Genomic DNA, 20,858 nt, shown 5'->3' on the forward strand with positions numbered 1-20,858 from the left:
GTATGTTTTAGTACCAACTGGGATTCTTTTGTATTTGAAGCTTCAATATCTGGACTCCTAAAAACAATATCTAGCTCCGTGAAGAAATTAAGTAGCAAATGAGGAAGCACAGTGCAGTCAAAGCCTCCAGCAGGAGAACAGTAATTGCAGAAAGGCTGATGATCCTGGGGCAGAGTGGAATTTGCAGAATTCAGTGATCAAATTTGGTTTAATTTACTGAGTCCACTTAAATACCTGGAATAACTTTTGATTAAGGGTATCTCTTCTAAGATCTTGACAGATAATTCTGCATTTGAAATACTTTAATTTCTGTGTCTCTCTGCCAGGTTCAGCCTGCCCGTGGCTACTGGGAAATGCCATGCTCTGCTTCTTAGAACCCTGATTATGCTGAGGTCAGGATTTGTTCTGTTAAAGCAGCATAAATCTGATGCCAGGCTGCTGCAGACAGGTGCTCTTAATTGAACACAGTGACAGCAGGACTTGCCTTGATGTTTCCCAGTTGTGCGAGAACCTGTGTAAGGAGAAAGTAAAGTCAGTAGTATGTGTTCAGTGTGAACTGGGGTGAAGTCCTGATGTTAAATTTACAGCCTTGTACCTGAAAGCATACTTGTTACAAGGATGTGGGAATGTTGCTTTGTATTTTGAAAGAAAACTATTTGTGCTGAAAGGCAAAGCCTGCTTGAGGAAGTCAAAGGGTGAAACAGAAAGTATGGGAGCAAGCCAGAGTTTGAATCCATACTAAGAGAGAGTGATGATTCCTGAGGACTTCTGAGAAGTTGTGGGACTTCTGAAACTATCTTCGCATTCAAAGCTTTGGGGGAATATTGGGAACCTCTGTAAAATGAACAGGTATGTGATCAGATGAGGTTTGTAGTGTAAAGCAGCTTTCAGTCCTCAATAGAGGACCTTCAAGGCTGTAGCACATAATGATGTGCATGTTAAAATAAAAGTGTAGTGGAAATGACACTGATAATGACTATGCTGTCAAGAAAATCTGGTTTAGTTTCTCCTGTTGGAATTCTTAGCACATTTGAACTTCCTTATAGCTTTCCTTTCCCTAGTAAATAACGATGACTGTTTTTAATACAGAGTTCCTCACATTCCTTCTATATCTAGATATCCTTACGCAGTGTTCACATGTGAAGTGGATCTCTCCACTACGCTCATGTGTAGCCTTATGCAATGTTTTTCTCTTGCCTAAATTCTAGGAATAAGCCCAGGAAATGCTGCTGGAGGTCAGGGCTTCTTGGAGGGGAAGGGAAATACAACCAGCCACCCTCCTCCCTTTCCCTCCCCCAAGCAAAAAAGAAATCAATCCCAACTCCTGTCTCCTCATTGAGTCTCTTATGTGGAAATCCAACCAGACATTCCAAGAGTAGCTGAAGAGTTACTTCTTTTCTGAACTACAGATGGCTCTGGCATGCATGGAGTGGTTTTAGCCTCATTCAGAAAGGCAGTCTTCTTGGGAAATCAGGCTAGGACAGCTGTTGTAAAGTGCTGGGTAATTCTCTGGTGAGTGCATGATGCTGCCTGTAAAATACTATGCAGAACTAGAGCATACTCTGCCTTATCTCTGTGTTTGTAAACCTTAGGAAGATGAAAGCTAATTTTACATCTTGTTTGCTGAAACCTGCTGCTCAACTCTTTTAATGATCATCAATTTATGCCTAGAGTATCTGTGTAGGCATTTTTTATCTTCCATGTGAGTGCTGGAGGCTTGTACTAAAGCTTTTCAGGATGGACTGTCCAAAGAAAATACTGTCCTGTTTCCAAACTGCCCATCTTTCTTTCATTGTCCTTCATCTCCCCTCAAACCACTTATTTAATCACTCAATTCTGTCCCAGCACATTTAATCTTTACCTGTAGCATATATTGAATAGGATATGTAAGCTCAGTCTATTATTTATTCATAGGTTGGCTGGAACGGAAAAGGAGCTAGCTTTTCCTTTTAGCTCATGAAGTGTATTAATCTTTGAGAAGAATTTCTAACTGTCAAATATTTCTAACTGTCAAATATTGATCAACTTTTGAGATTTTTCTTCAGCATTCTTTTTTTCCAAATATTCTTTATTTTTCTTCCTTTACAGGCATTGTCTGTATTTGAGACAACACCCTTTATTTCAGAGAGACTTCTTTCCATCTTGCCAGTTTTCTTATGTAGCTGAAAATAACGACAAGGTAGGGATCAGTGCTGCCTGCTGTTGAGCATTCTTGTCTTTCATGATAACTTGTGCACGGTGAGTACTGAATTTTGAAACAGATGATAGAGAAACTTTATTTCTTCTTTTCCTTTTGTTCTTTGTCAGTGACTGTTTGGTATTGATGGTGGAACTGCTCCTTTGTGAACCCTCACTGACTTTAACAGGATGCTATGCGTGCAGGTCAGGCTATATCACAAGAAGAAATGCTTTGCTTGGTTAGTTCTTATTGTGAAATCAATAAAGCAGCCTGGAAGTACCATCACTTTTGTTTTTGTAACCTCTAGATGCATCCAAACAAAGCAAAACCCTCAAAATACTTAGATTTACAGCTGGATAATCTTGAGGCTGTCCAAGCAACCTGGATGGATTGAATCTATGAGCTGCCAGGTCAGATATATTGTAATAATGAACTTCACTGAGACCTTCACTGGAAACTTCAAGCTGATGACTCGGTATAGATGTACTGAAGGAGTATGTACCTGAAACCATAGTGCCTCTTCTTGGACAAAGTAGTTATTTGTAGAGAAAAGCTGAGATTCATGGGGCATTCCTGTTACTTGCTTCTGGAAATTTCTTGGAATAGGCCTCTGGTGTTCAGAAAGTTCATTTTAGAAATTGATAGCCTTCCCATTCTTTTGTTAACCGCAACACCACAAAAAGCCAGCTAGGGTGCTAAGGCATGATTTTTCTGGACAGACACCTTGAGAATTTGTCTCTTCCTTGTTCCTCAGTTTATACAATTACATTAAGCTGTATATGCAGGTGCCTGCACACTTTGCTGCTGACCCCACAGAAAAATACTGTGATGTTTCCTTTTGAGACTGTTTCTCAGTGCCTGGGTAAGGTCTCTGGGAGGATTAACCCCTCAGAGGTGACCTCCTCAGCATCAGACTCACCAGCCAGACCATAAAATCTGGGGGGAATAAACAATGGCAGTTCCTAATGGAGTCATTTTGCCTATGTTGGCTCTAGATGGTGGTTTCTTCCATTCCCTCTAGCAGGCAAATATAATTTCTGATTTATGTTACTGATTTACATATGTTCTGGAAGTGCTCTCTGCATATTAGGGCTTTAAATATGATTCACTGAATAATCCCATAGGAAAAGGCCACATTTTGCCAGGTGTTGCAAAACTTAAAAGCTGCTGTAAAACCAGAGAAACTCTAAGCCCATTTAGTCCTTACACTTCTCAGCACAAAATAAGTGAGAAAAGTGATCTTGTACTTGCATTATTTCTACTTCACTATGGCAGTTCTGTGGGCAAAAAATGTGTTTTTCCGATTTGTCCCTTTATTTTAAAGGGAGATAGGAATTAGTTAGGAATTCCTTTCCACAGGGAGGAACATGATCAAAATGAACTGTCATTTACCAGTATGAAAAAAGAAATACAAGACAAGTCAGTCAAGCAGAGGGATAAGCTAAGTTTAAGATGGTGTTACACAGCTAAAGGAGCCTTCTCCCACACTGAAACATCTGCATCAACATTGAGCTGATGTTTTTCCCCCTCCTCAGTGTGCTTGATTGTTTCATTAGAAGATCAGACACACAACTAACTGGTAGTTGTGAGTTTTCAGACAGCAAAGCTCTTGGGGTTAAAACCCTTCAGAGAACTTGCAATGGGACCTCTTCCTTGGTACCATTTACTGTCCATATTCTGTTTGAATTAATGGTGAATGTTGAGTGTGCTGAACCAAGCCATGCTGCATCCATCCTTTTCAAAAATTATAATCTTTCTTCTGCATGTATCTTGTGTATCAACCAGGCCTGTTCTAGGTGATAGTGTCCTCTGTGTATGGCATCTGTCTATTGTACCTTTTCTGGCACTAGGTGGACTCTAGTCCTGTAAATAAGAAACAATCCAAGAAGAAATTAAGACTCAATCTGTAAATATACAGCGCTATACAGAATTTTTTCCCTTGGAAAAAGAAAAGAAGAGGGTTTGAAAAATTCAGAATTTTTTGAACCGTAAAAAGAACAAAGTTTTATTCATTTTGTAATCCTTTAGTTGAGGAGTAGGGGATGTGTACCTGGTCCTTGATACTCTCCACTGAGGTTCTACTGTGCTTTTTCATGCTTGCACAGTCTCTGTACATCTAGTCCTCTCCCTGCTCTTTCCCTTTCTAGTTAGACACATTTTTTTAGATCTTCATCCGTTCAGACCACCTGCGGGCAGGGAGAATCTCATCTGCCTCAGCACAGGCAGGAAATAAATGCATGTGGATTTCACAGGAAGGGTGTTCTCATCGTGAAGTGTGCCCACCTGAAAGCACATGGCTCAGGAGATGATGAAGGCGCTCACTCATGTCACATTTATTAGTGCCAAGAGCCTTGAAGTCTTCCATCTTCACAGCTGCCTGCCCACTGCCTTTGAGCCTTGGTATTTTCATCTCTACAACTGGGACTTGATACCTCTTGACTTTGTTTTCTAAATGCTTTTAGCACCTCCATTTGGCTTGTGAGTCACTGAATGCCAGTGTGCTGCAGAAATTACCATTTTTAATACAAGTTAAACACGTTTCCACTCTGTAGCTAAGATTTTTATCTAGGCTTAGGAGCAGGCCATTAAAACTTATCCTCTTCTAATCATTCTCCTTAAATTAAATACTTCAGCCATACAGCATGCACGGAAGGGCAGTAATCAAAAGCCTTTCCATAGCTGAACTGTACAGGGAGATACTGTTGAGATGTTCGGGTCTAAATTAATTATTCCATCCTCTGGTCAGGCCAGCTTTGTGGTTTGCAGAATCCTGAGCAGGGCAGAGGCAAAGGGGTTTGAGAGTAGCTGTGCTGTTCCCTTGACTCCCCTGGAGTGGGGAGTGTAATAGGACTGTAATTGTGTGGATGCTTATAACTCATATATTAAAGTTACAAAGATGGCAAGGGTCATGGGGAACAGTAATATCCTCTTATTAGGCTATTTGACTGAATTGAGCTTTAAAGCCTTGGTTTTAATTAATGGAGTAAGTGGATCAGTTATCTTAAATCTCATTGTCTGCCTCTCCCCTGCTCATCAGCTGAACAGGGTTATTGAACCTCAGTTTTCTTTCCTTCTAGCTGTGGATGGATGTGCAGGGGATGGGTGTGCAGCAGGGAAGAAGACTCAGCTTGGTTATTAACCTGCCTCCTGAGGCTGCAGTCACTCCTTCCTCTAGACATCCATAGCTACTTCTTAGGCACTGGTGAGGGCTTATTCCTGGTACACAGGAGACAAAGGTGGGAGCGGGACTAGGGTATTGCAAAATGCTTTAGATGAATAAGATTTTAGTTCCTTATTAGTGATGGCATGCTTGATGAATGCATTCTGAGTACTCCAGCCACACCAGACTGGATCACTTAAGAGACAAGTATTTTCCAGTTGTGTTCCAGGCCTTGAACGGGAGGACAGCATGTGTACATCTAAGTCAGCTTTATTCATGAAGCAAACCAGTGGTTCAGGTTTGTGTCAGTGTGGCAAGTAAATCTGTCTCTAAATTAGCTGTCTTGACACTGAGAAATACTATTTTGTTGGGAAGAATACAGGTGTGAAGATAATGCCTGACTGAATGAATTTATCTAATCTCAGTCTGCTTCCAGAGTACTAGCCTGACAATACTGAAGGTAATTCTTTTTAGAGATAATAGCCAAGAATGCTTCCTAACCAAATAAGGATTTACTATTTCTCAACAGCTGAAAAGCTGAAACTACTCTGAAATATGGAAACTTCATAAGCTGAGCATTTTGCAATACTGGTGTATTGCGACTAAAAGCCAAGTTCTTCTGTATTGGCACAGGCTTAAATCAGACCTCGGCATTTTTACAAGTGACTTAGATGAAAATTGCTATTCTCTGTATTTCTGCAAAATAAGTTTTAGATTGTTATTATGGGATCTGAGTTAACTGCAGAATTTTTCTAGTCTTAATCCTCCTTAGGGACTGCTCCTGTTCATGTCTGATCACGGGGGAAGGTTTCTGCCTGCCTACAGGCATCTCCCATACCTCAAAGGAGCTCGCCAGCAGCAAGGGTGTCAGCTCAGCTGCATGATTCGTTCAGGAGACAGTTTCTCTAAACAGTGGAGATGGTGTTTATCCTCGGGGCCAGGACTCCCATCAATTTGTCCAGTTTATGCTGGGAGGAGGCAGTAAAACTGATGCTTACAAGAATTTTGACTGCACACACTCCTGTGTAGGAAGCCAAGAAAACCCTTCTGGCACTTGGCTCTTCTCATGGTGGGTGGTAGAGACCACCCCAGGAGGAGGTTAAGGATATGGTAAGGGCTGGATGGTGTGATCTGGCTGTCAAGTCCAAAGTGCAGTCAGCAGCTGGGATGAGGAGGACATATGTGAAGGCTCTAAGGAGGTGGTGTCAGCAGGAACAACTCTATAGGGGAATGGGAAATAATACTTGGGCTTTTTTGTGGGGCTCAGCAAGGCATTACAGGTGATGGGAAGGGCAAGACTTCCTGCTGCTGAAGAGGTGCTGAGAAGTAGCAAATGCTAAATCTGGGTAATGGTGAGTGCTGAACAACAAGGTCTGACATCCCAAATGACACTTGATGGGGATTGATACCTCGCAGGTACATGTGGTGGGGAAAGGTAAAGCTAACTGATGGCCCAGTGACAACAGCAGAGTAAGGGATCCCTTAGCAAGAAGAGACTGAAATAGTTTTTTAGAGACATTTAACTTCCTATTGAGGGTTGAGATCAGTTTGCTGCAGCTTCATCACTACCCAGAAGTGGGAGTGGCCCCAAACACAGACATTAAGCTTCCAGGACATCATATATGTAAGTGCTGATGAAGCTAAGGGGACAAATGAAGCAAAGTCACTTGCCTGGTTTAAGGCAGCTACTACTTTGTTTGCTAAAGTAGATGTCTCAGACTTATTAATTTAGAAAAAAATGCTAACTGAGAAGGAAGAGAATATTCCAAAACACTTCCCAGGTTGAAATCAGAGGAGCTCTTGAAGATGGGCCTTCTGCCTTGTCCTTGTGGTTAAAAAAAAAAGAGGAATACTTAAAATCTTAAGATCCCCCCATGAGCTTCCTCATCTCCTCAGCAGCCCAGGCTCGGAGTGCATGAGCTCCATTAATTTGGAGCAGTTTGGCAAAATATCCAAGGAAGGACCCAGTGGAGAGTAGTCAACTAGTTATCATTCCAGATCATTTATTCTGCCCATGTGAGAGTTACAAGGTTTGGATTCCATTGCGTTCAACAGTTTCCTAAGCACAGGTAACTGCAGCAATGATGTGGCTTTGTGCTGCTGCAAGGACTCTGTCAAGGCTGTCAGGTTTTAAAATCAACCTGCTTTGACAGCTCTTCTGTTTTGCAGAGTTTGCTTACAAAGCTGTTTAAAAATTATTTTCCTTTTTTGCAGCATTTACATGAAAAGCAACATACAAGAAGCTCATTGGTGCCTGTGTAAAAGACTGGTGTGTCCCCAGACATGAGAGATCTGGCTTATTCTAATGCGCTGATATTCTAATAATTCTTAATTCTAGTGTCTTCCTAACACAAAAAATGTTTGCCTTGTTCTGAAGCATATTGTGGAGGATGAGCTTCGGTACAGATTCTTCCTCCTCTTTACTCTGTGTGTACCACAGGCAGGATTGCAGGAGCTGCTACCTCTTGGAGGCTCTAAACATTTTTACTTTGGAAGTCCAAAGGGGATCATTCTGTCAGCTGGCACATGCTGGTGAACACTCGTTCCAGCATGGAAGTCAACTGCAGGTGTTCAGAAAGGAGAGAAAAAAGGAAAAGCAAAGCCTTGAAACCCTTGCACAGCCAAAATCCCATGGATGTTATCTGCAGAAGTATTTACATCTGACTGATACTGGGCATGAAGAATATGATGTGTTAAATTAATCTAGGGCAAAGGATGAAATCATTTAAAAAAGCCCAAAGCAAAATAATTATTTAAAATCTATTAGCTCGTTGTTTAAAATGAAGTTGTACTCATCTTGAGTCAAATGATACCTCTCATTTAAGTCCTTCCCTCAAAACTCTCCCCAAAAGTCCTCAAATAAAATGCTTTCAGTTACAGGCCTGACTGGATTCACATGCAGATACTGGATGTTCTTGATGCACCAGTGAAGATGTGACTATAAGCTGTAAATGCTTTTTTGTCTTGAGCACTGCCTTGCAGACTCCCCAGAGCCTCTCAGAGTTAGTCCAGGCTCCAGAAAGCATCCTCTGGGTGATAAACTTGCTTCCCAAGCCTTAAATTATCACAAACCTCAAACAGAAGAAGCATGTGCCCAGCAGCTCTGTTAGATCAGCAGCAACGGAGAAATGACCAGGGCTCATAAGCTTTCCTCCTGCTCACGCTTCCTGGGCTCTATTAAATGCTCATACTTTGCTATTCTGTCTGTAATGGCATTTTTTGAATCAGATGAGAATTTGGTCCCAAAAGTGCCTGAGCACTTACAGGAAGTTGGTTTTAATTAAACATCTTGCTGGAGACTGATGGCAGCTTCAGAGGGATCTTAATGCCTTTGAAGCCAGTTGTGGGAGGGTCAGAGGTATTAGGGAATAAGGACCAAACCCATGACAGCACAAGGTGAAGAGCGAGTGCCATCTTGATGTCTGAAGTCCAAGACTAAAGAGAAAGCATTCCTGCTGCCCAGGCAGTGTGGGTAAGCAGAGGCTTTCAAATCCAGGAAAGGAGAGCACTGTTTTGGAAGGCTAAACTTAGCAGTGATTAAAGGAGCTCTTAATTAACCAAATACTCCCCCTGCCTTCCCAAATGATTCAATAACTGAACAATTACAATGAGCTCAGCAAGTAATTACCATCCATTGTAGGCTCTGCCCTTGCCAACTGCAGCCTCGGAAACCACCAGCTGTTCATGGGCTGGGAAATGAAGTCCATGAAGTGTGAGTCAAGTAACTGAAAACTGAAGAGGAAAAAACCCCACAGCTTCAGAGGCAGTGTAAGGAAAACTGCTCCCTCGCGCTGAGCCATTAAGTATGTAGTCCCTTCCCTACTGAAGATCCATCACCAAAATTGTTAGTATGGATTGAAGTACTGTTTTCATGGGTGCTCTGGCAAAAGATATAAAGGTTCCTGATGGTTATTCTGCTTCACAAGGCTTTACAAAGCCTGCCTAGGGGCTAATATGTATCTCTGAAGAGGGAAGCTGCTGCCTTACTCACTGACCAGAAAGGAGAAACCTGAAGGTAAAGCCCAAATGCTCTGAGAACACAAGTCTTCAAGGTATTTCTAGCTGCAGTGGGGTAAAAGTTGTTGGGTTGTGAATTCAGCCATTCACTGGTCTGAATGGTATTTTAAACAAGAATAAGCTCAAGTGCACTGAAGTTTTTCACCCATGATTTTAACAACAGGTTTGAAGATGTCATTTCACAAGTGCTACTTTTCAGGGCCTGTACTTGTACTGGTTTATTTGCCTGGGGTGGACAGTGAAGCTGATGGGACAAGAAATAATTATTTTTGGCTTGATTGGAAAAATGGCTTAATCCTTTAAACCCACAAGACTGCAAAACCAGATGTACCAACCTAAATGAGGGGACAGAGGAGGTTGAGGCTGGAGCAACAGTAAAGCTTGTCAAATTATTCTCCTAGCTATGCAAACATAACTTCTGTAATGTAGTTGAAGGATTTGCTTATAGCAATCACACTTGCAGAAACACGCTTGATTGCTGATTAGGTGCTGGAAATCAATAGAGACTTTTGCCTTCCTTGCAGACAGCCTGAAATGAGAGATTTGAAATTAAAGAGGTAGGAAATTTCCCCAATGCCTTGCAACTCTCACTGGAGTATTAAGAGTCTGGCAGGTCATGGTTTTAGCTATGGAGCAAATTGAGGGTGGAAGCAGAGTCCCTGGGGAAAGCTGCAACTTGTTGCTGAGAAGGAAATGTAACTCAAAGGACAGAACATGCAAAGACAGAACAAAAAATCATGAGATTAAAGTAAGAACACGAAAGATAAAAACATGCTAAAACCAACCATGTTTCTACTGAACAAATAACCTGAACGGTCATGTTTGATCCATGATCTTTCTGTTGAACATCTCTTCAGCGTGGGCAGGAGATCCGTCTATGGCAAGCAATGGGAATGCACATTGTTAAGGCAGGTCCTGGAATGAAGTCTGTAATTATACATAGACCCTCCACAGACTGAGCCTGAATGCCACACAGCTCCAAGATAAACATTTAGTGAAGAATGTGTCAGAAGATAAAAATGCCTGTTAGGATGCTGCTTTGAGATCTAAGCTAATATGCTCATGCCAGTGAGCTTCTCTGTTTCTTTCTGTGTCCATCAGAAGGGCAGAGACACTCTGCTCCTGATTGCTCCATGCTCCCTCTGTAATTCCTCACCCTGCATCATGAGAGCTTAGTGCTTGTAGTGGAGTTTGGAACCTCCCACACTGGATTTGCTTGTGAGCACAATGAATAGGGCAAGAAGGGAGGAGGACTGCAAGGAAATGAAGCTGGGAGTTGGCTGCACCTTGAACGGGGCACGTGGGTTGTCACATCAACTGCTGGTTCTGCACCAAGATCATGCCAGGAGGTGAGATTTCAACACACTGCTAAGTTCCTGGCACTGTTTGCTCTGGAGCCCCCTTGGGTGCCTATCTCATCCCTGCCCTATTTTCATGCCAGGTGTAAAGCCTTATTACTAGAGGCAGCACAATGGTGATGTAGTATTGCCATCCTGAGCCTCCTCTCAGCCTAAAGCAATTTCTCTGTGTTCTCATTAAGATTAATGAATAATTCAGTATGACACATTAACTATTTCCCTTTTGCATTTTGAGGCAGGGCACTTTTCAAAGCCATTTTCCCCCCACCCAAGGCCCCTCTTCCATGGGCCCTGCTGGGACTGTGAACATGAGGCATAAAGTTGGGAGGACACAGTTTCCCAAAGCTGGGAAGCTACAGATTTAAAGTTTTTTCTTGTCTTTTATTGGACTAAACCCAAGACCTCTTACATGTTTGAGGGTTGGTTGTTTTTCTGGGTAACAGAGATAGATACTGAATACCCAGAATACACAGTGCCTCTTACAGAAAATATTTACTTTATATGGATGGAGGTAAAAGATCAAGTGATGCTCCAGCAATGTCCCCAATCCCTCCACTATGGTCGCCCCCATCTAAACCAGACCTGCAAGGAGTTTTTCCCCTACCACTGGGCACTATACACTGTGGGGTTTCACTTTCTCATCCTGCTTAAAAGAAGCTGCTGCAAAGGTCGAGGAGATGCTTTGAAGTTTGAGGCGTGTTTGCCATAATAAACTTGCCTTTGTATTAAAACAAACAAACAAATGAAAACAGCCAGGCAAAGTTAGGGGGTTGCTATTTCCTCTGCTTCTGTTGTTGAGAATTACTCGTGCTGTGCCTCAGGCGGAGGTTCCTCGACAGATTTAATCATTCTAAAAAGATGCCAACAACAAAATGTCAGGGAAGCTCTGCTGTGTTCAGCAATCAATGATGAGCGTTGGGGATAATTCTTTCTGTTCAGCCTCCTCCGCACCACAATCCTGCTGGTAGTGCCCCCAACCCATAATCTGGGGAAGAAGAGGCCCCCAGGAGGTAAAGAAGAAAGATTTTGCTTTCCTACTGCATCTTTGGATATCATTTTCTCACTCGAGAAGGGGCTTTAGAGAGGGTATGGATGTATTAAAATGTTGCTTTTATCAGGAGGCTCATTTCAGGTGTGTTCCCAGTGAAGCCAGCTGAGCACAGCTGCCACTGCTGTGGGGTAAGTGATTATCTTTGCCATTAATTAGAAACAAGCCAACTACCATTAATCGAAAATGGAGAAGTTCTGGTACCCCCACATTTCCTCTGTTTGACCATTAATAGCTAACCTGAACCTTAAGTTATCCCTACAGGTAGGCCTTTCTCCTTCTGCACCTTTAGAACCTCTTATCCAACGATCTCAGACCATTTCATCAGTGACATCTTAAAACTCTTGTGCATGTGATGGAAATGGTGTTGCTGTTTTTTAGGCACTTAGTGAACAGTGGCACAAGAATAAACGAGTTCCCCAAGGTCACAGTGTAAGTTATCAGTGATTTTCTACGAGAAGCCAGGACTTCTGACCTCTCCTGGTTTAAGTTAATCTCTCTTTTCAGCTCTGATGGTGAGTGCTATCTCAATAGGCATCTCGAGCATCAACTCCCTTAGAAATTTCTGGATCTTATTAGCTCTCTTGCTCTTAGCCTGCCTGGGTTACTTATCAACAGCACTAGTGCTTTGGGGATGAATGGCCTCTAAATCCCCACTAGCAGATGATGTGAAGAAAGAGATAAATATATACACTTGAACGGGATCAGACAACTGCTGCTACTGTGAGGCATGATACAGGCAAGTGCTGTGTACTCCTGCTACTGCTCCTTAATCTGAACATTGTCCAGGGTCAGAAAGGTGCTTTCAGAATGTAGGGATTAGAGGTAACTAGAGCTCCAGCTGATTTTAGAGTAATGCCATTCCCATTTCCCCTTCTACAGCATTAACTGAAAGAAAATAACAAATCTGTTACAAAGAAAAAGCAGAAATTCAATTTAACTCTAGGGTTACAGGGATAGTTGGGAGCTGCCAGCCCGTGCTCCCCAAACGGAGGACGCTGCAGGACTCGGCACCAGAGTGCAGAGTGCAGAGCTGGCCCACTGCTATGCACAGCTTGTCTGGTGGGACCTGCATGTCCCTTGGAGGTTTAGGTGTCCTCCCTCTATATGTGTCTGCAAGAGTGTTGCTGTCTCTCCCCTTTTAGCATTGCTACATTACAGTTAATTTATCTTCTTCATTCTTCTGGATTTTAAATTCAGTGGAGCCTGAGAAGTCATTGCTATGTAGTGCCTTTTCCTGGGAGGCTTCTTGCAAGAGCCAACGCTGTGCTTCTCAAATGTCAAGCTGATATTTAAAAAAATAAAAGGCATAGAATTGGTGTGAATTTGATGGATGTCCCTGGTGAGGTTTGCAGGGGTGCATATATGAAGTGGTAACTGTCTCCAAAAGGCTGTGTTTATAGACACACCACATTTAGCCTTAGGAATCTCCCTTGCTTTGTTTGGATGAAATCATGTTTGGCTTCAGTTAAGAATTCAGGAGCTGAATTCAAGATCCTAAGGGGAATGCACAAGGAAAGGCTAATGACAATGCAGAGACACAGGCCTAAACAAGCTGAAACAAACTGGGCAGATTTTACTTCTCCAGCATTAACACCACTCTGGGTTCAGAATTGTATCCTTTGCCAAGCACTGTTATAGGCTGTTATTGCTGGATGTTTGATTTTGCACAAGCTTATTTATTACTTTCCCTCCAGGTATCTTGATGGAGGGTTTGGGGTGGGACCTTCTGCAAGTTCAGCCTTCTCTAGTAATTTCAACAAATGCTTTCTAACTCTTCACCTTGTTTCTCACTGCAGAAGCATTCCTAGTGTTTACAAAAAAAACATTTAATTTAAATTAGAAATGGAGAGAACCAGAAAAATAGAGCCCAAATGCCAGGAGAATTCTTTGGGATTATTTCCCCCCTTTCCTCTTTTAATTGTCTTGGATGGGAAAAAAGGGAAAGTGTTACAGCAGGGTTTTTTTTTGCCTTGGTATATCCCATTGGGGAACCTGTTTTGGGAGGGATAAGACAGCTCTAGCTGGGACCAGAGATCACAAAACTCAGTTGTGACTATTCAGAACCCGCTGAGATGATGTTAGTCTCTCCCAAAGGTTATAAACCCCACACTAGAAACTCGGTGTGGGCAGAAAGCTGGATTGTTGAGCAGAAGTATTTACATTTAGAAAAACTTTTTAAATATACGTCCCTTTCTTTAATATACCTCAATAATTTCTTTCAGTGTTGGGTATCTGACAGAACCTTGTGGCATCCTAAAGGTCTCGCTGAGTGAGCCAGCAGCAAGCTCCTCCATCAGCTCTCGCAAAACCCAGCCTGGGCTATCCACCCCCCCGATACTTTGCTACCAACTGGCACATCCTTTCTCCCTGATGTGTTTTAGATACGTTCCCGAACAAGGGCAAAAAAGCTTGTATAATGATAATAACAATAATTTTAAAGGCTACTTATATCCTGTGAAGCTGCAGCTAAGATTTTGAAGATAAAGCAATATATTTCTTATAAGCCACAGCAATTAACTCCATGTCTCTCCTATTCCCTAGAAAAACTTGAAACTAACAGCAACAACCAATATTATAAGGCAAAAAACCCTCCAGCTAGGCTAAGTTGTATTTAGTCACCAGCCCTGGGTGTTTCTGTGGGTGCTGGCAGTGTGGATGCTGTGCAAAATGACAGGAATAAAGTTAGTCTGGATTCAGCATGGAAAGAAAATGTGGGAGAGGGAAGTTAGCACTTGGGAGTGAGCTTTCTCTTCAAAACAGGCTTTTGCCTTTCAGATGTTGTAGTAATGTTATACTTTAAAGATATTAAGCGCTATCCTATAGTTAGGTTGTGCCCTGATGGTGTGGAACCGCTATGTTACAAAACCTAAAACAGAAAGCCTGTTTCCTTCCCCAGACCTCAGGATGGAAGATTGCTACTGCCACCAGAGGGACTCAGAAATACAATGGTAGGAGCCGAGCATCCCCAAACCAGCCAAAATTTCCAGCAAAGGCATTTGACCTTTTGGGGACTGCCTTGAGGATTTCTCAGGTGCTGTGTTATCTGCTTCCATGACTGAGGTAAGAGGTTTACACACTTTCTCCTCTCATCATGCTAACGGAATAGACTATGAATTTAGTCATCCTGCCTGTTCTCCTTGGTTAATGCAATTGGGCAGCAAGCCGTGTGTTTTGTAGTGTACAAGGTACAAAATGCTCCTAGAAAAAAAAAAGCTCCTAAAAAAAAAAGGGGTCTTTTTCACTGGCTTCCCTGGTATTCAATCACATGCCAAAAATGACTGCTGGAATAGGAGTTAGACTATTAAGGATTTCATGCACTCACGGTTATATTGTAATGTGGGGCTTTAAAAGTTACATTTAAATTACATTTAAAAATTTTGCAAATGTGGTTTAAAAAAGTGGGGAGAAAGATGATTAAAAAATGGTGTGACTTAAGGTGAAGTCTGCAAAAACTCAGTCAGGTTCAAATGGATTCTCCTGTGCCTGGTGAAAACAACCATTCACACTTGTCCCACAAAGGACTGGTGGTCTCTTTTCAAGTGAAAGCAGAAAAATTGCCACTGCTGCAGCAGATACTACCTTAGATTAAAGGAAGGAAAGAGCACTCAGGATGAAACTGCATTTCTCTCACAATCTGAGTTGCCTTTTTCTCTTTTCTTAATCATAAACCCCTCAACCCTCAGGGATGCTGGAAAAGATTATCTAGTGATTAAACTAATTTCTTTCTTGTAAAGCATGTATGGAGTTTCGAAGTTACAAGCTCCGGCCCAACAAGAACAATGCTGTTGCCTTGCCTAAAATTACCATTTCTATTTTGCTGAATCCTGCAGCAAAGTATCATTTATAATAAGCTTTTTAAAAGCATTATGAACCACAGGATTACAGTGATTTAGGTATGATAAATGATCCTAGGGTACATACAGCTTGAATTCTTGGAATGTAGAAGAATAGAATCATAGGGTAGTTTGGGTTGGAGGGGACCTTAAGGCTCAGTTAGTTCCAACCTCCTGCCATGGCCAGAGACACCTTCCACTAGACCAGATAATAGCCAAAGTAACATTGTTTACAACAAAATCCACGCATTTTGCTCAGTTACAGCCTGACAGATTTTCCTGTTGTTGCTTCAGCCTCCTGGCCTGGGGTGCTTTGGATTTACCATAAGTGACAAGACACGTGGAGTATGCAAAGTCCCATCTGGTTGTACGTCTATCTTAATTTTCATACACTTCTGTGGCCTCTGTCGTTGAGGAGACAAGATGTGGTTTTAATCTCATTATTTTGGGAGTTTACTTATCCTTTTTAGTGTTGGGGGTAGGTAAAACCTCTCCCTCACACAGGAAATAACCTGAGCTGCTTTTCAGCAGTTTTGCATGGCCTGCACAAAAGGAGATGTGCTTATGAATACTGAATCCTACCAAACCAACACCCTCCCCAAAATACTCTGGGTGAGCAGTGGGCAATGCTACCCGTTACAGGTGACTGGACAGGACTCTGTGCTCTAGAAAGGCCACAGCAGTCCCCTTCCAAAGCTACTTAATTTGTTTAATTTAAATTAATTTGGTTTTGTTGCTGAAGGAAGAGACACAAAAAAAGTCTGTGTCCTCATCTCCAAAACATGAGCACAGCAAGAAGAGTCAAGGCTTGCCCAGTTACAGACAAGAGTTCAGTTAAAACATCTGCTCCTGCAGGATATTTATGGAGTGGGTCAAACCTACTGAGTTTTGGCAGTTTAACTGGTCTGATGGGACAGTAAGTGGGACGTTGTTTATGTAATTCTTATTTTAAATTGAGCTCTGATCCCCAGGAGTATGAATAGCTCCTGAGGAGTTATGTTTGCGAAGGTCTGCACCGTGTCATTCTCCACGGGCTCCTGAAGAGCCATCATTCATTACACACAGCAGCATCTCCTGCTTGCTGGCTAGTTAAACAGGCTCTCCTCTGCCCAACCGCTTTGGGGGCACTGTCACATTTACTGGTTCTCTCACCATAGTAACCCTGTAGGATAGGAGAGAGGACCAGTGCTGAGATGGGACTAGGATGCAGCACATACTGGCTGAAAAACCTTATGAGTGACAAATACCTAATATTTTGCCTTTCATCTGGATGCTCCTCCATCAACTCTTTGATGTTTAATGGTCTGATGATGTGGCACGGAAAGCACATCCCCTGCACACTGTTTGTGATGCTGAGCAGGGTAGCAGAATCACTTCTGGAGGCTGATGTCTTGGGAAGCATACCCCAAATCAAATCCTTCTGTTTGCTTATACCCAACTTAGGTTACAAGTATAGATCTCACCTGCTCTGCATTTTCATGCCTTTTTTCCTAAGCACGACTTGTTTTCTGCTTCCTCTTCTTACTAATAACTATGTTTTTTATTAAAGCAGCGTATTCCCTAATACTCTTTTTGATACCTATACAGCTCTTTCATCATTTGCTTCCCCTTCCATACCTGTTAACAGATATATGATACGCTTTGCAACTATTTCATATATGGTAATCATCCGTACTGCAGCAGCCCTGTGACACTGTGGTGGCTATGTGGGCTTCCAAGGACCTTGGGCTGAACAATGGAAATCAAGACAAATCAGCACTGTATCAGGAAAGGATGCACATCAGGGTGGGTTTTTCTTTCTATAGCCATAAGGAAATACAATTTTCTCTCTCAGAGGTGGGCAAATGGCATGTGTGACCTGGAAGGGCTGCAGCCAGGATGTCTGTCCGGCCTCACCGTCACACTTCCCAAGAGCAGGATGGCACAGCACACCTCACAGATGACGCACGTGCTCCAACCTTCCCACGCCACCTTTTGAGTTAAGTCTTATCTTTGTTATTCTTATATGGGAGTGACTTCCAGCCTCAGAAATGGGAAGCAAAGGAAAAGTAACAATGACTTCAGAATTCATAATTAAAAAATGAATTAGTTCCTGAAAAGTTGTTCCTAAAAACTGTTGAAGCCTGAGTTCCCTGCCAATTCCCAGCATGAACTGTGTGTTAGTCCCCCTCTTTCACATAAGGAAATGGGCTCCATTAGGCCTATTTATTCTTCCCAGCTTGGTAGTCCACACAGTGCTGGAACATGACAAAGTGGTCACCAGTGTTTCAAAGACAGTCCCATGATCACCAGTAATACAAGCAAGGTGAGTTACTTGTTCCTCTCTCCCCAAAAAACACCCCAAGAACTGCATCTGGAAGAAGAATGCCTGACTCCTGGCACAGAACGTGTGTCCCTGGTCTTCATCCAACATGTGCCCTGAAGGCTTTATTTTTCCGCTGTTAGTTGAGTGCATAAAATCCAGCATGTTGCTGGGCTGTATTCTCTGCTCCAAATCCCAGGCTGTGGTGTTGGCACTTTGTGTCTCTGCTTTAGCACAAACATATCCTAAAGTTTGGTGTGTGACACAAGAGGATCATCCAAGGACACGGGAACACAATAATACTGCAGAGCTGGAATGGGACTCCTCTAAAGCACACAGGGGTTGGAGTATGCCATAAGAAAGTGGAAATGCCTGTTCCTTAAGCAATTGCCAGGTACTCCCTGGGTATCAGTATCTGCCAACAATAGTTTATACAACTCATATCGTGCTTCACCTACCCCCAGAGCCTGTCCCTGAACATGAAAGAGGAATACTGAACACAACTTCATCCTTAATGTGCATGAGCTCTGCAGAGAACAGCTGGGAACAGCAGCCTCTCCCTGGGTAAATACACCACCCAGGCTGGGGGAAGAGCCCATGCAAGGGGAAACCTGATGACAGTCCAGTTTTTAGTCAGCCGTTATTTTATAAACTGAGGGTTTACAATTGTTTAGATGCTTACAGACATCTCCACTACCTGGTGAGGATTCTCTATAGGGAGAAAATGAGCAGAATACATTGAGGCAAAATGTTTCTGATCAAATGTCATGAATAAATTTATCCCTTTTATGATGAGTCCCATGATACAGGATTCAGCCAATTTTCTTTGAACCTCAGGTCTTTGACTGATAGGATTATAAGACATTTTTCTTTCTTTTCAAGGCAAATTTTCAGTTTTTCAAGCCCTGCTGAACTGTTAAGAAAGGGACCAACTTAAAGAAAATCAGTGGCAAATTCAAATCACCTTAGGTAGAAACCTTAAAAAAAGTACAAGGCTTTTTTGTTTTCTTTTAATGTAATCCTGTGGTTTCTGAAAGCTTACCTTGTGGGTTTTGAATGCTTGGAGTTTGAAGTACTGCTGCAATGAATTTTAAAATAGAGACTTTAAGCTTGACGAAACTGTAGTGCAGTATAAAGTAATAGGAAAAGGAGCTTAAAGATCTCTTTACATACTCAAACAACAGATAATGGCAATAGATAGGGCAAACCCAAGGCTTGCAGCTAAATTAAGCAATACCAGGACAATTTCAGACCTTTGCAGATCTGACCCAGCTATAGCTCAAAGACAGCACTGAGAAACCACACAAGAGAAAGGGTGTGCAGAGCTGGAGCTGGGCAAAACTCAGCAAAGCGTGGAGTTTGTGATAGAACCCAACAAAGTATTCACCTCATTTTCTGCACCCAAAACCAAAGTCCTGGGTGGTTGCTGGCCCCTGACACGACCCCCTTTACAGCCCTAAGCCAGATGGAAATTTGGATGCATCTCATAGTACTTGGGTTCACACAACTTGCACCTAACTGAAGTGACTGCCAGAAATGAGGTTTTAGGACCCTTCATGACTAAGGCGTCCCAAAGCCCTACCTTGGCCAGACGCTCTGCTGGTCCTGGTGTCTCTGAAGCACCTCCTCTTCCTCACTTGTCCTTCAGTGTTGCCATGCCCAGGGCCTCCGAGCTGTAGTCATACTGGTTGCTGGAGGACATGGACCGTCCCCAGGAGCACTGCAGGTTGGAGCCCCTTTTGCGGAAGGAGGATGTGAACCTGTAGAAGTTGCGGTGCCTGTTGCGCAGGTACTCCCGGTAGTTTTTGGTGAGCAGAGTGTAGAGGAAGGGGTTGATGCAGCTGTTGCTGTAGGTCAGGCAGGTCACCAGGTAATTAATGCACTTTTGGGTTTGGGTGGTGAGCTGGAGGGAGCTGCTGTAGAGTCGCACCAGCTGCCAGATCCAAAATGGCAAGAAACAGGCCCAGAAGACCAGCACGATGCTGAAAATCATGATGAGGACCTTCTGTCGGGGGGATCTCTTGCTCTTCTCCTTGTGGGGGGGATTCTTCTGGGACTCTAAGTAGGTCCTGGCCAGGCGCGTGTAGAGGAATCCAATGATGATTCCTGGGGCCATGATGCTAGTGCTGAAGAGCACTGTCAGGTAGGTCCTGTAGGCATCCACGCTCCAGGTAGGTGCACACATTCTCTTCACCTTGCCCTCTGCCTTTCCCCCCTCGGTCAGGGTGACCATCAGCATCATGGGCAGAGTAAGGAGCAGTGAGACGGACCAGACAGCCCCTGCTGTGACCTTCCGGTAGCCCCGTGACCTCTTCAGTGTGTCCAGGGGCCGGGTGACAGCCAGGTAGCGCTCAGTGCACATCAGAGTGAGGGTGAAGATGCTGGCGTGCATGGTGAGCAGATCCAGGCTGAGCAGGATGCGGCACCCCAGGTCCCCGAAGTACCAGTCCTGAGCCAGGTAGGTGCAGACGATGAAGGGGATAGTGGAGAGGTAGAGCAGGTCGGCCAGGGCCAGGCTGACGATGGAGCTGTACATGGGGGCGGCGCAGCGCGCCGAGTGGCACATCACCACCAGCGTGTACACGTTGCCCGCCACGCCGGCCACGTACATCACCGACAGCACTGTCCCGAAGGCCGAGGGGATGAGCAGGGGGCCGCTCCCGGGGCCGCCGCCACCGCCCGCCGAGGCGTTGCCCCCCGCCGCCGCCGTCCCGTTGGGCTCCATGGGCGGCGGCGGCGGCCCCGTCAGCCTCGCACCAGCCCCGGAGCTCCCAGCGCCGTCGGCGGCCGCTCCGCCCCCCGCGGGAGGTAGGGCGGTACCGGGCTGCCCCACGGGGAAGGGCCGCCCCCCACCCCGCCGGGGCTCCGGCAGCGCGGAGCGCAGCGGGCAGGTGCCGTCGCGGGGACAGCACGGAGGGTGCGGAGCGAGCGGGGGCCGCCGCCGAGACACCCTCAGCC

At 43.9% G+C, this 20,858-nt stretch overlaps 1 pseudogene across 1 annotated transcript; it reads right to left on the minus strand.

Annotated features, from left to right (window-relative positions):
• Positions 1 to 19,533: 19,533 nt before the first annotated feature.
• LOC308227078 (urotensin-2 receptor pseudogene) lies at positions 19,534 to 20,625 on the minus strand (annotated as a pseudogene). Its single transcript has one exon. The product of its transcript is annotated as a urotensin-2 receptor pseudogene (transcript).
• Positions 20,626 to 20,858: the final 233 nt, after the last annotated feature.

The sequence above is a fragment of the Psittacula echo genome, assembly GCF_963264785.1.
Source record: "Psittacula echo genome assembly, chromosome: 14".
NCBI classification, from domain to species: domain Eukaryota; kingdom Metazoa; phylum Chordata; class Aves; order Psittaciformes; family Psittacidae; genus Psittacula; species Psittacula echo.